General features: G+C 37.1%; 1 protein-coding gene across 1 annotated transcript in view; it reads right to left on the reverse strand.

Moving 5' to 3' along the window:
* GPC6 (glypican 6) overlaps positions 1 to 13,777 on the reverse strand; it is a 1,148,404-nt gene that overhangs the window by 450,390 nt on the left and 684,237 nt on the right. The gene's annotated exons all lie outside the window — the stretch shown is intronic.

The following is a 13,777-nucleotide window of genomic DNA, read 5'->3' on the forward strand; positions in this document are numbered from 1 at the left end:
GAGGGGGTAATGGGGGGATAAGGACACACATGTAATATCTTAATCAATAAAGAAAAAAAATTAAAAAAAAAAGAATTGCGATGGCCTATGCATTCCAGAAGCTATATGTTTCTCTGTTATATCAGCAGCATAACATAATAAATAGCAAATCATTTTTTTCTTTTTCAAATATATTCTGACTTTTAAAGATTCAACTGAAATATGTTCTACCTTTATTATAAAAAGAAGGTAAAAATCTTGATTTTTATATGTAAAACCAAATTTTGTCTCAACCACTTCTATTTGCTACTTGTTTTCTAAACACCTGGCTAGAGGTTAAAGCTATGATGATTTAAATATAGGGATTAGTTATTCCACACGCAGGATTTTATTGTAGGTTTAAAATTGTTTGACCAGCCAGCTGAAACCAAAGAGATTATTTATAGTTTCTCATTTTAGATTTCAAGATCATCTCTTAAAGTTTAGATTTAAATAATGTGTTTTAAATGGCACCAAATGACACCCAACAGGATGCCAAAACAACCAATCAGTTGGAAAAATAAACCATTCCAGCAATGACTGGTTGTTCCCTCCGAGTGGTGTTAAATTGCCCACATTAGCTCAGTGATGGTTTCAGTGTCATGGAGACTGGGAATCTAAGGCCACTGAGGAAGACCCAATGAGGTGGGGGAAAAACTTATGTTTCAATCTGTGAAGTGTGTCAGTATTGCTAAATGTTTAGAGACATCCTCTTGGACAGAGGCAGACTCATGGAGCTCAGTATCTTGGCTCCCATTTTTGTAGCATTCTCCACTTCCTCTCACCCCTGCTCTCCAGGTTCTCTCTTCTGCATGCTTCTTCCATTCCACACACATTTGTGTAGAAGACTGAGTCATAAGTCATAGGATTACTCTTGCCACCGATCAGTGGATTTTGGGGAGTCCAGAGGTAACCTGCACTTGCAAAACACACGGCTGCCTGCTCAGACATCTGCCTGTGATGTGTTCTGGCCAGGATTCAAGAAAATGACACAGATTTGTAAAACAAACCCACCTTTGAGGGACTTGCTCAAGTTGATAACTAAGGGCTGACTTACAGTTTTTGATGTATATTTAATCAATGACTATGCACCATATAAAAATCCCTTTAGATCCCCTAAGAAGATAAAACCCACCTTCTATAACTTGAGAAAATACAGTCAGCCCTCGGTATCCAAGGGAACTGGTTCCAGGACCCCCGTGGATACCAAATTCAGAGAATGATCATGCCCCTTATACAAAATGGTATACTATTTGCATACAACCTATGCACTACCTCACATGTACTTTAAATCCTCTCTAGATTAATTATGATACCTAATATAATCTAAATGCTTTGTAAATAGTTTTATACTCTATAGATTAAGGAATAATGACAAAAAAGGATGTACATGTTCAGTATGGATACAACCATTATAGGCCTAGCTACATAGTACACGTCAGCAACAATATAACATGTCCTCCCCCCAATATTTCTATCTTTTGGTGGGTCCATAGATGCAGAACTCATGCATGAGGAGGGCTGGCTGTACCAGCAGGGAGAGGGGAATGCTGAAAGTGAAAAGATCAGAGATGCACTCATCCTACCCTTTCACTCCCTCCCAGATAGGATCTGAAGTGCTCAGAGAAACCTGCATGAGGGTGTGGAGATTAGAATAGTCCCCCTTGTCTGCAGTGGATATGTGCTAAGATCCCCAGTGGATGCTTGAAACCATGAATAGCACTGAACCCTACATATACTAAGTATTTTCCTCTACATGTATACTTATGATAAAGTTTCATTTATAAATAGGGACAGTAAAAGACTAACAAATACTATAATTGATACAATAGAACAATTATGAGAATTCTATCTAATAAAGACAGAATATGCAAATTGACCATCACTTTGCAACAAAGATGGAGGTGCCCACAGCCAATAAGGAGGGAATATGCAAATAAATGTGACAAAGATGGTGGAAGCTGGCCTGGAGCGAAGGTGGGAGGTGGTGGCCAGAGTGAAGGACCAGGTCCTGGGTGCCAGAGGAAAACCGGTGCCAGCAGCCAGGGGAAGGAAGGCCTATTCTTGCGCTAATCTTCGTGTATCAGGTCTCTAGTATCTAATAAAAGGGTAATATGCTAATTAGACTGGATAGACAGGACATCTTCCGGATGTCCTTCCAGACAAAGCTGCGGCAGCTGCGAGGGCAGAGGAGGGCTGGCAGTGGCAGCAGAGATGGCCATCAGTAGGACATCTCTGAGGGCTCCCGGACTGTGAGAGGGGGCAGGCTGGGCTGAGGAACGCACCCCCCCCCCATGCACGAATTTTCGTGCACCAGGCCTCTAGTACTATAATAAAAGTTTTGTGACTGGCTTTAGACCATTATTAAGTAAAATGATGGTTTCCAAGCACTGCGATGGGGTGGATCTGATAACCAAGACTACTACTAAGTGACTAGCGGGTGGCCAATGAATACAGAGTGGGTGCACTGGACAAAGGAGTGATTCACATGTTGGCCGTGTGCAAGATTTCATCATGCTACTCTGAATGGTTCACATTTTAAAACATATGAATTGTTAATTTCTATAATTTTCCATTTAGTATTTTCGGACAGAAGTTGACTGGTGGTAACTGAAACCAAGACAAGTGAAACTGTGCATTAGGGCAGACTACTACATGCACTCACACTCTTTACCTGCAGGAGGCTAGATATGATGAGCAAGAAAAAAAATCAAGGCTTTTAGAGGCAGAGAGGGAGTCAGACTGTCAGGTTTAAACTTCAGTTCTGACACATACTAGCTGTGTGATCTTAGACAAATTTACCTAAATTTTTTACGCTTCACTTTCCTCATTTGTAAAATGGGGTTAATATATATACCTAGATTATAGGGTTATTGTGAAAATTAAATGGGTTAATACCTCAAAGACACTTAGAACAGGGTCTTGCTCATAAAAAGGGCTCTTGTCAGTGTTAAAGACCTGGTTGACCTCTGAGATGTAGTCCATCTACTCAATCCAATTTGGCCAGTCCATCTACTCAATCCAGTTTGGCCAGTCCATCTACTCAACTAAGATGGGTTCCCATAGCCTAAAAGGGTCCAGAGATAACGTTATCTGGACCTTGAGGGAGTGGAAAGGCAGACATCAGATAGTATATTTACTATAATAAACTCTCTCATCCTGCAGTAACACTGAGCACACCTAATTCTCATCTTACCTTCACAGGCTGCCTAAAATTGGATTTAGATCATAGCACAACTTTTGGGTAGGTACCGTATTAAATAAACATGTCTAGAAATAAAATAATGTGCAACATGGTTTTTAAAACATAACTTCCTGTACACTGGTGTTTTTATGTAAACTGTAGATGAGTCATCTTGAAGAGAACAAGGTGGCAGAAAGATTTTCTATAACCATTTTCAAAAGAGGACCATTTCCAAAGGAGTCTGTGTCTGTAGAACATGTCTTTGGAGGGGGAGTCAATGAAATGCAGATGAATAGAAGAGGCTGCCTCTGCTGAAAACAAATGTGTCCAGTTAGACACAGATATAATACTGCCCTTCACATCATTTGAAAAATGTGGCTCTTTTGGCTTTAATTTCGTTTAGTGCAGAGTATGTGCTGAAGAAATACTTATTGCTTGATTAATTGATAGTGTCATCCCAATCTATGGCTGGGGCAGAGGTGGAAACAGTCAGATGTGCTGTGACATACTAATCCTCAAATATTCGACAAATTCTGCTTTGGATAAAATCCTTCCTGACTTGTGGCCTGGAGAAACAAGGGCTCATCACTTCTATGTAATATGGGTTTCCCCAATAAAATGGTTTGAAGTTGAGTAGTTTTAACTTTGACATGACTAACATCACTATTTTGGCAGCAATAAAGAAAAAATAATCATATTTGGATGCAGAAAACCAGGGTTCTGACCCCAATCTTTTCAATTCGATAACCCCAGCTGGCTTGGAGAATTGTCACAAGGGTCTGATGACTGTGCGTTGCATGCAGGCCACCACCAAGGGAGACCAAGGGGGAGGAAGGGCGGGCACTGCAGCAGTTCAAGGACACTGACAAGAGGTGGAGCTGGACAATAACAGGAGGCCTGGAGGAAAGGAAGAAATGAAGGGCTGTGCACCTGCTTTATTAAGATGCGTTCCATCTCTGTCAACCACACAGACTAAGACAGGGCGTGTAGTAGTTGTAAGCTGTGGTTACTGAAGAAGAAATGAAACAGCCAAAGCTGAAAAGTTCACTGGGGTAGAGAGAGGAAGGAGAGGCAGAAATGTAAAGAAGAAAGGAGAGAAAAGTATATTAATTAGTGCTGACTTCTCTATTAAGATGAAAGTGGGGGGAAAAAGGACAGAAGGTAATATTAAAGCAGTTTTTATTAAGAGATATATGTTAAATTATTTTAAGGTAAGGTTTATGGTAAAAGGCTGCTTCACAAGAGTATGAAAATAAACCGTTCAGAAATAATACTGTGATGATTCCAATAATTAATTAAAATGGGATGAATCAGGGTCTGGCTGGTGTGATTTAGTTGATTGGAGTATTGTCTCATTCATAGAAACATTGTGGGTTTGAGTCCTGACCAGGGCATATACTTAGGTTGCAGGTTCGATCCCAGGTTGGCACCTGTATGGGATGCAGCCGATCTATATTTATCTCATCTCTCTCTCTCTCTCTCTCTCTCTCTCTCTCTCTCTCTCTCTCTCTCTCTCTCTTGTCCCCCCTCTCTAAATTCTGTAAAGCATATTCTAGGGTGAGGATAAAAAATTGGATGAGTCAGAGAACATGAAATTGGAAAAACATCCCTCCATCTAAACTTCCACCTTACTTGTAAAGGAGATGCTCCTATAACCACATTTTGCTCACAAAAAGCAGTGAGGTGTTGCCTAGAAATGTAATTTTGTGTTAAGGGACAGAAAAGCAGTAATTCCAAATGTTCTACCAGGTGTTTGTATTGTTATCAATGAGTAGATAACTCTGTTTTTCATGTAGGTGGGCTCTTGGGCACGACATAGTAGCAGAAGGTAAATCAATTTGTTAATGAAAGTGTGATAGATATCAATCTTCATAATAATGAATATTGAACCCTGTTGTATTTGAAGATGATCTGTGTAAATTATATTGCATTGGGGAAAATTTTGTTTCCTTAATCTATAGCTAGATCATATTATTGATGAAAATTAACATTTGTGTTTGACAGGTGTGCAGGTGTATGTGTGCATGTACATGTGTTTCATTCATAAGTTACCCACTGAATAACTAACTTCCTTTTGTACCCACAATCACAGAAAGATATTAAAAGATGTGACAGTGGAGATAATAGAGAGGTAATAAAAAGTAAAGAGACAGAGACAGGACAGAGGAATAAAGCAAAGTGTGATCTCCCATCATTCTTCCCTTGGTCAATAGCACATATAGGCCGCCCCCCCACCCCTTCCTGTTAAGGAGGACAATAGTGTAGGACTTTCAGGCAGAGATCTGAAAAAAGTGAGCAAAAGTTACTGGTGCAGTGATGGAGTGACCAGTGTGAAGTAGTGGCCACCTGGATAACTCAAGAGCATAAGTGTCCCCGACTACACTAGATGATGATGATGGATGCTGGATATGGACATATTTGCAATTACCAAATCTTGGATACATGAGGAATTGGGGAACTTCATATCAGTCTACATTTTGGATTTATTTTAGGGATTGCACTGGAAGACAAAGACCAGAATGAGTGAAGAAACTCTGTCAAGTGAGACTGTGTGTCTACTGGGAGCTTCCCATGCAGGCCCATGAGAGGCATACAACCGTGATACAGAACAACCTAAGGCATTCTTCATCTGTGTGCTTTATGAGTTAAACTCAATATCAGAAAAGGTGTTTCAGCCCTGGTTGGTGTGGCTCAGTTGGTTGGGCATCCTCTCTTGCACATAAAGGTTACTGATACCATTCCCAGTCAGAGCACATGCCCAAATTGTGGGCTCAATGCCCAGTAGGGGGCATGCAGGAGGCAGCTGATCAATGTTTCACTCTCACATCAATGTTTTTTTCTCTCCCTCTCCCTCTCTCTCTAAAACAATCAATTAAAAATTCTTTTAAAAAAGGTGTTTCAGTTTGGAAAAAAGGGCACAATATCACCACCTACAAGAAGAGACTATACAAAATTTTAAAATAGAAAAAAAAAGCAATGCCTAATAGAGAGTGTTTAAGAAAAAGTGTTAGTTATGTATGTACATATGTATATAAAGAGAGAGAAAGCGTGAAAAGAGCAGGTTACAAAATGATATATGCTGAAAGATGCTAGACACAAAAGGAGGGTTCAGAGATAGGCCATATTTTGTGATTCCATTTATATGAAATATCCAAAATAGGTAAATCCTTAGAGACAGAAAGCAGAATGGTAGTTGCCAGAGGCTTGGGATGAGGGAGCATTAGGGAGTGATTGTTTAATGGGTAAGGAGTTTCCTTTTGGATAATAAAAATGTTCTGGAACTAGATAATGGTGATGGTTGCCAACATTATGAATGCACTAAATGCCACGGAATTGTACATTTTAAAAATGGTTAAAATGATAAATTTTTATGAATATTTTATCAACATTTAAAAAAGCACATGCACGGTGCCAATCCAATTTTTAATAAAAATGACTGAAAATTATATAAGAAGAAGTAAACAATATTAATACAGAATGAGGCTCCACCTGCAGTTTCTGAGGAGGGAGGTGACACTTACAGTCTTGCCTTTGGAAGATGTTTTCCGTTCTTTTTCCTTCTTGATAATACATTGAGTCTGGCTAAGTACTATTTATGATTCATTCCACGTCTCCAATTTTTTGTACTTTATGTGATATATCCGTGCAAACTTTCCAGAACCAGGCCCAATGAAAAAGGTAGTCAGAAAAACAAAGCCAGTCCAAAGAGCTAGAAAGAAATAGTATCTATCAAGAAGAACAATAATTCAAATGTTAGATTTCAGATGCAAGAAAAGTCATATGAGAAAAAAAAAGAAAATCTAAGAAGAGCAAGAGGTGGAGGAACACACATGGAATGAAACTGTTCAAAGCAAAGAAGACTTGGGGTTCTTATTTAAGGAGAGGCAGCTCTGTAAAGGAGAGACAAAAAAGAAGACGCAAAGAAGCAGAGCAATAGTGAAGAAAACAAAAAAGAAATAGAGGGTAAGTATTCTACCAGAGGTGGACTGAAAGCCACACCCAGGCTGAGAGGGAAAGAAGAAAGCCACTTTCAGGAGATAAAGACTACAATATGAAGGGCCAAAGGGGGAAAGAGAAAAGTGCACTCAAAGGAAGAGTTCAAAAGCTAAACACAATTTTAAAGTGAGACCACTCAGTAGAAGTAGAAAAATAAAATAATCATAGTGGTAGATGAGTTTTGTGGAGATCATGGGAGAAAAAAAAAAAGGTGAAGACATTGGAGCGAATGTTGTGGAAATCAAAGACCAGGGGGGAGACTTGGTTTCGAGCCAGGGCAACCAAAGGATCAGAAGTACTAAGCGAAGTGAATTTCTGGCATCATGAAGGGTGTGCATGATGAGAGGATAAAGAGATGTAGCTGGCCTAAGAAAAAATATAGACATTTTGAGAATTCTGTAAAAAGAAAAATGAATAATGAAGATGTTTTTAATGAAATAGTTTCAAGGACAATAAAAGCAATACATATTTTTTTTGTGCATAGATGTCAGGGAATGATGAAGGTCAAAAGTGAAAGTCAAATGAAACGAGAAAAATTCCTAATACATTAAAATAAGTTATAGCATAGGGCCTACTTGGTAACTGGGTCAAGTACTATTGTTCTCATTTTGCATATAGGAAATTAAAACTCAAGAGGTTCTGCACAATTTGCACAATTCCAGGGTCAAAAATTCAAACACTCAGTTCTATGTAACAATAATGTTCATCTAATTCTTCCTCATATAATAGATTCCCTAAAGATTCATTTATGATCTTTTTGGTTGATTTTGAATATCATCTTGGAAATGGGTATAAAAGCCCATTTTAAATTTGATATTAATTTTATTACCTGATTCTAGTAAGTTCCATTTTCTGGACCTGTTCGACTGCCTTCCCTAACATGTTTCTGCCAGTGATATTGCTGCTGTGTGAGTATCTCATGTGTTCCTGGACTGTGAACACAGAGTGCACTACCTTATAGAAAAGGGACTATTCTTTACTAATAGCATATGTACTCTGCTGGCTGTTCTAAGCACTGAGCCATCGACTGGCATATTGCTTGTATGGAAGACTGCATTTTTTGAGCTCTAAGGCAATGGTTTCAGAAGCAATCATGTAAAACACAATCCATTTATTTCATGTTGAAGGTTGCCTATAAAATATGTCCATCATTTTATCACTTGCTTCTAATTAGATCTAGTGACCTTTGTGGCTATTGATTTCTTTTCTGAATGTTGTCTTATAGGAAAAATTTAAGATTTTGTTTACGTCTATTTTTGCTGCAACTATTAGTTCTTTTCAAGAGATTGTTAATGAATATCAATCACTTGACTTGCTTCACTTAGTTTTCACTATGAGCCTCTGAAACAAGTACTAGTATTATTATTGTTACTAAACAGGTGAAGAAACTGAGGCTCAGAGGATTGGGTAATTTATCCAGGATCACACTGCTTTTAAGAAATAGAAATTAAAATTGATCCCTGTCAATCGACTCCAAAACCATTACTGCAAAATAGAAGCAAAAGGATAAATAAAATGTTTTAGACTAAACATTTTTCATTCATTCATTCATTCAAGAAAGAAAGACATACTGTGGAAAAGGCAGAAAAATGGCATTACCCTAGCATTATGAAGATGGTGGAAAATTGAATTAGAACAGAGTCCTGGCCCTAGAGGCCTCCAAAGGCCAAAAGGAAGAATAGATTTAAAATCAAATAATTAAGTTTGGTACGTTTAACCACTTCAGGTGACTTGGGAGGGTGGAGGAAGGCATTAAACAAGAAGTAACACTTTTCCATTTGTTGAGGATAGAAAGCATTTATCAGGAAGATAAGGGGCTGATAAGAGTGGGGAGGCATGAAATAGCATAGTACTCTTATTGCCTAAATAATTTTCCTGAAATATGCAAGTTAAATTTTATATTTTACTGAAATTTACCTTGAATGTAAAATATCATTTGTGCAGTTTTCTGTTAGCAATTTAAAGGATAATGTGACCTTATTATCTTTTGCCCCCTCAGAGCACCCAGTCAGGCAAGTTCTTCTAAAGAAGGGGGCCCTGTCTGCCTGGGTAAGAGAGATGATGTAGAACTCTCCCCAGTAACCTCTGAGGGCAAAAATGAGTTTTGAGAACTTGAGGTTTCTCCTCTGTGAATGTCCGGCACCTCTGAGCTTTGACAATAACAGATTGCCCTGGCTTCAGAATAGTTTCAGGATGCACAACCAGTTCTGTCAAGTGCAAGAGAAGGTCACAGACAGATCCATGAAAAAGCCAGAATCATGAAAATATGAGTGTTTGCAGATGAATCAAAGGGAACAGAGAGTGACCCTCTGCTATCATCACTTAATCACTCGGTTAGGTAAAATGCCAGGAGACAAGGATCCGACTAAGCAATTGTGACCAGTAAGGACAAGAGGTATCAGCATAAATTTATCATAATTAAATCATCATCATTAGTAACTTTGAAGTCTATTCATGTCAATGTACTGAGCACAAGTACCTGTGGATGATTAAAAAGGCATAGTTTATAGCTCTAGACACTACCTGAGTGAAGAAAATACCATATTTCTTTAGCTTTATATTTATTATTTAAGTGTAAAAGAGTAATATAATAGGTACACTGTTCTTTAATGCTGACATGTAAAGATCACTAGCTAATATGGCAAATCCTTTGCATTTAGAGAGCTAACATTTTCAGTGTTTCCTATTTGTTGTTGTTACTCAATTTTCATGAACTTTAGACTACTTATTTATCAATGTTTTATTGTCTTTATACCACTATATATATACATTTATCATTTAAACCATTTTAAGTGTACATTAAGTATATTCCCAATATCATGACTCCATCATCACTACCCACTTCCAGAATATTTTATATCCCAAACAGAAACTCTGTAGCAATAGCTTCCCATTCCTTCTTCTCCCCAGCACTTGGTAACCTTTATTAGATTTCCTTAGACATTTTATTTTGCAGAAATAATTCAAATTCACAAGGTGCAAGGCTGATGTAGAACGTCACCTGAGAAGTGACTGAGTCCAGTTCATGTTGACCGTACCTATCTCAATTCAGCTGTATTAGCCTGTTCTCACGTATCGTATTGATTGTGAATTTGGAGACCTTTGAAAAGTTCAGATTTTATGCCACTTGGATATTAGGGGCCTATTCATTGGTTATTTCTTATTAGGCTTTCAACCCTAGTTGAACGCATACCCACAGACCAACATGTAAACATGTGCACACATCAACATAAAACTCTATTGATCTCTCCATGTAAAAATAGTATTGCCTGTGCCACATAGTTGATAACTAGAAATTGCTTCTTTTTCTAAATTGCAGATTATAGCTACTAAGAAAGTGTCTCAGAATATTACTGAAGTATCTCATTGATTAAGAAAAGAAACATCTATTAAAATGAAAAATAATTAAAGATTACATTGGACCTTTTAAATTTGAGCCAGAGAGAGCACCTTGCCTCTGGAATAAAAACAAAGCAAAACAAAGCAGAACCATAAGAAGGTTCCCAAAGTTGGGGTAAAAGATAAGTATGCAATGAATGAGAAATGCCAGTTTAAAATGAAGGGGGAAAGGCTTGTCATCTCTGCAGAGAAGTTTTATGTCTCAACTCACTGTATTGGAAATATCAGAACATATGGGGATTTTAAAAAAATGGAATGAAGGGGGATTAATGGAAAAACAATTTTATCTGTCAAGATCATATAAAGCAAGCAAACCAAGGCGACTGTAAAGGGCATATTCATCAATAATCTTGGCTGGGTTTTAAAGGTGCACGGATGCCACAAAAACATCTCCATCATCACATAAATATAATTTCATTGTTTATCTGAGTTGGGGATGACATTTATTGCCTCACACACTCCCTTTTAAAGCATCGTGTTTACTTATCTAGCAGTGTTTTTCAGAGCGTTTGCATTTGGAAAAGAACATCTCCCACATCTTTGCTAAATCTTAAATAAATTATGCATTAAATCATATTTTTGGCTATGGAACATTTTGTACCAGGGACAACAATTTATATCCACACCCAATATTGGATATATCTACTAATAATCTGAGAAAAAATTGCTTGGATACCACTGTCTACAGTTCATGAATTTATAGTGAAACATGATTAAATGAATCCACAACTAGGAATCAAGCTATTGAACAAGCATCCATTCACCGAGATGGCCTATAAGAATAATTGGATCTTCTAAAAGAAAACATTTGTTAAGCAAATCAATCAAATCCATCTAGTCTGACACAACTGATCGTTTCATTCCTGCATAAAATGAAATTTATGTTACATGAATATGTATTTGAATCAGAGAAAATATGATAGAAAGAATGCAGTCATTAAACAAGGTATCTTTTAATACATGGTTGACACTGAAAATTTTATTTTGGTAAGGAGTTGAAATGTCTGTTAATACAACTCCAAGACAAAGTCAATTCTGGGCCAGTTATAATTATGTAACTGATGACTGACTTTATTGTTTCCTAATTTAAATTTACTTGAAATATGTTCTTATTATCAGAAGAGTATCCTAGAAGATAGAACACAGGATATAATAATATACCCACATAATGAGGATGGTAAAATTAAGAATGTTATTTAAATTGAAACAAGGGAATTTGAAAAATGAGAAATAGACATAGTAGTGTCCAGCCACCAGCTTTACCTGGTCAAACTAAAGATTCCTTTAGGACTAGACTAATTCTCAAAAGAATTTTAGGAAAGTTACCACAATCTACAAAAATAATGGTGCCATGAACTATAAAAGAAACCTCATACTGTAGTGGTAGAAAATAAAAGTGTTAAAGAACCCACTCTTTTGATTAGTGACTCAACCTTGCTGTTACACAGTGTCAATTTACATATATGTGTCTGACAGTGCCCACTAATATGTGTATTTCCTCTTATACTGGGTGTACCAGTTAATAATGCGGATTTTTTTCAATAGATGGAGTTACACACATGTTGATATATATGCGATTTGATATGTATGCTATTTTGTTGTATTGACAACAAGCTTCAAAACTTCATGTCAAATTTGCTGAAGGTGTTAACATCATAGATATTTTTACGCTTAAAAATGTCGAATTTCATGCCAAAATATAGCATTTGAGGGAAGTTTTAATTCATTACTTTATTTTGAAGAAAAGTGCTGCTGAAAGTTATTGTATACTTCGGGAAGATTATGGTGAACATGCTCCATCTAAAGATACTTGTGAACGCTGATTTAAGTGATTTAAAAGTGATGATTTCAATGTGAAAGACAAAGAACGTCCAGGTCAACCGAAAAAGTTTGAAGACCAACAATTACAAGCATTATTGGGTGAAGATGCATGTCAAACTCAAAAACAACTTGCAGAAAGATTAAACGTTGCTCAAACAATTTCCGATCATTTACAAGAAATGGGAAAGATTTTAAAGGAAGGAAAATGGGTGCCACATCAGCTGAACGAAAGATAAATGGAAAACTGAAAAGTCATCAGTAAAATGTTGCTTCAACAGCACGAAAGAAAGTCTTTTTTGCATCGAATTGTGATTGGCGATGAAAAATGGATTTATTTTGAGAATCCCAAACACACAAAATCATGGGTTGATCCAGGTCAACCATCAACATCGACTTCAAGGCCAAATCGCTTCAGAAAGAAGACAATGCTCTGCATTTGGTGGGATCAGGAAGGTGTGGTGTATTATAAGCTTCTAAAATCAGGTGAAACCATTAATAGTGATCGCTACCGACAACAAATTATTAATTTGAACCCCACTTTGATCATAAAACAACCAGAATGGGCCAGAAGACACAGCGAAGTAATTTTGCTTCATGATAACGCACCATCACACACTTCAAAACCAGTTAAAGACACATTAAAATAACTTGCCTGGGAAGTATTAACCCACCCGCCATATTCCCCCGACCTTGCTTCTTCAGATTACTACTTGTTCTGATTGATTGCACACGCACTTTCTGAGCAGCACTGCAAAACGTACAAAGAAGTGGAAAATTGGGTCTCTGAATGGTTTGCCTCAAAACAAGAAAAGTTCTACTGGGACGGTATCTACAAATTACCTGAAAGATGAGGAAATGTGTAGCTAGCGATAGGCATTACTTTGAATAAAGCATTTTTGATGTTTCTCTTGAAATTATCATGTTTTCTTTTATTACAATATCTGCATTATTAACCAGTACACCTGGTATATATAGATGTCTACATATCACAGTAACTTTTGAAAAGTAGGCATCATTCACTTCAATTGCCTGAACTTTTATGTTTAGGTCAACATTTTGGTTATTCATGTTGACAAATTTAAAAACTGTATTTAGAAATCCATCAACAACTTTCCATATTAAAATTTATATTTGTCTTGCAGTTTTCATAATTGTGAGATTATTTCAGAAGTCAATGAAATATCACCATTAGTCTCTTTGCTTTTCTATGGATGGTTTTTGCTACTCTATCACCTTATTTCATGAATTTATGTGAATGCTCTTATTTAGGGACAAATTCTTTCTTTCATTATTTAATTTGGAAGACTGTGTAACTGTCTTGCCTTTAACATCTTTTGAAATCTTCATGTTGAGTAATTG

Source organism: Myotis brandtii, unplaced genomic scaffold (assembly GCF_000412655.1).
Source record: "Myotis brandtii unplaced genomic scaffold, ASM41265v1 scaffold71, whole genome shotgun sequence".
NCBI lineage: Eukaryota > Metazoa > Chordata > Mammalia > Chiroptera > Vespertilionidae > Myotis > Myotis brandtii.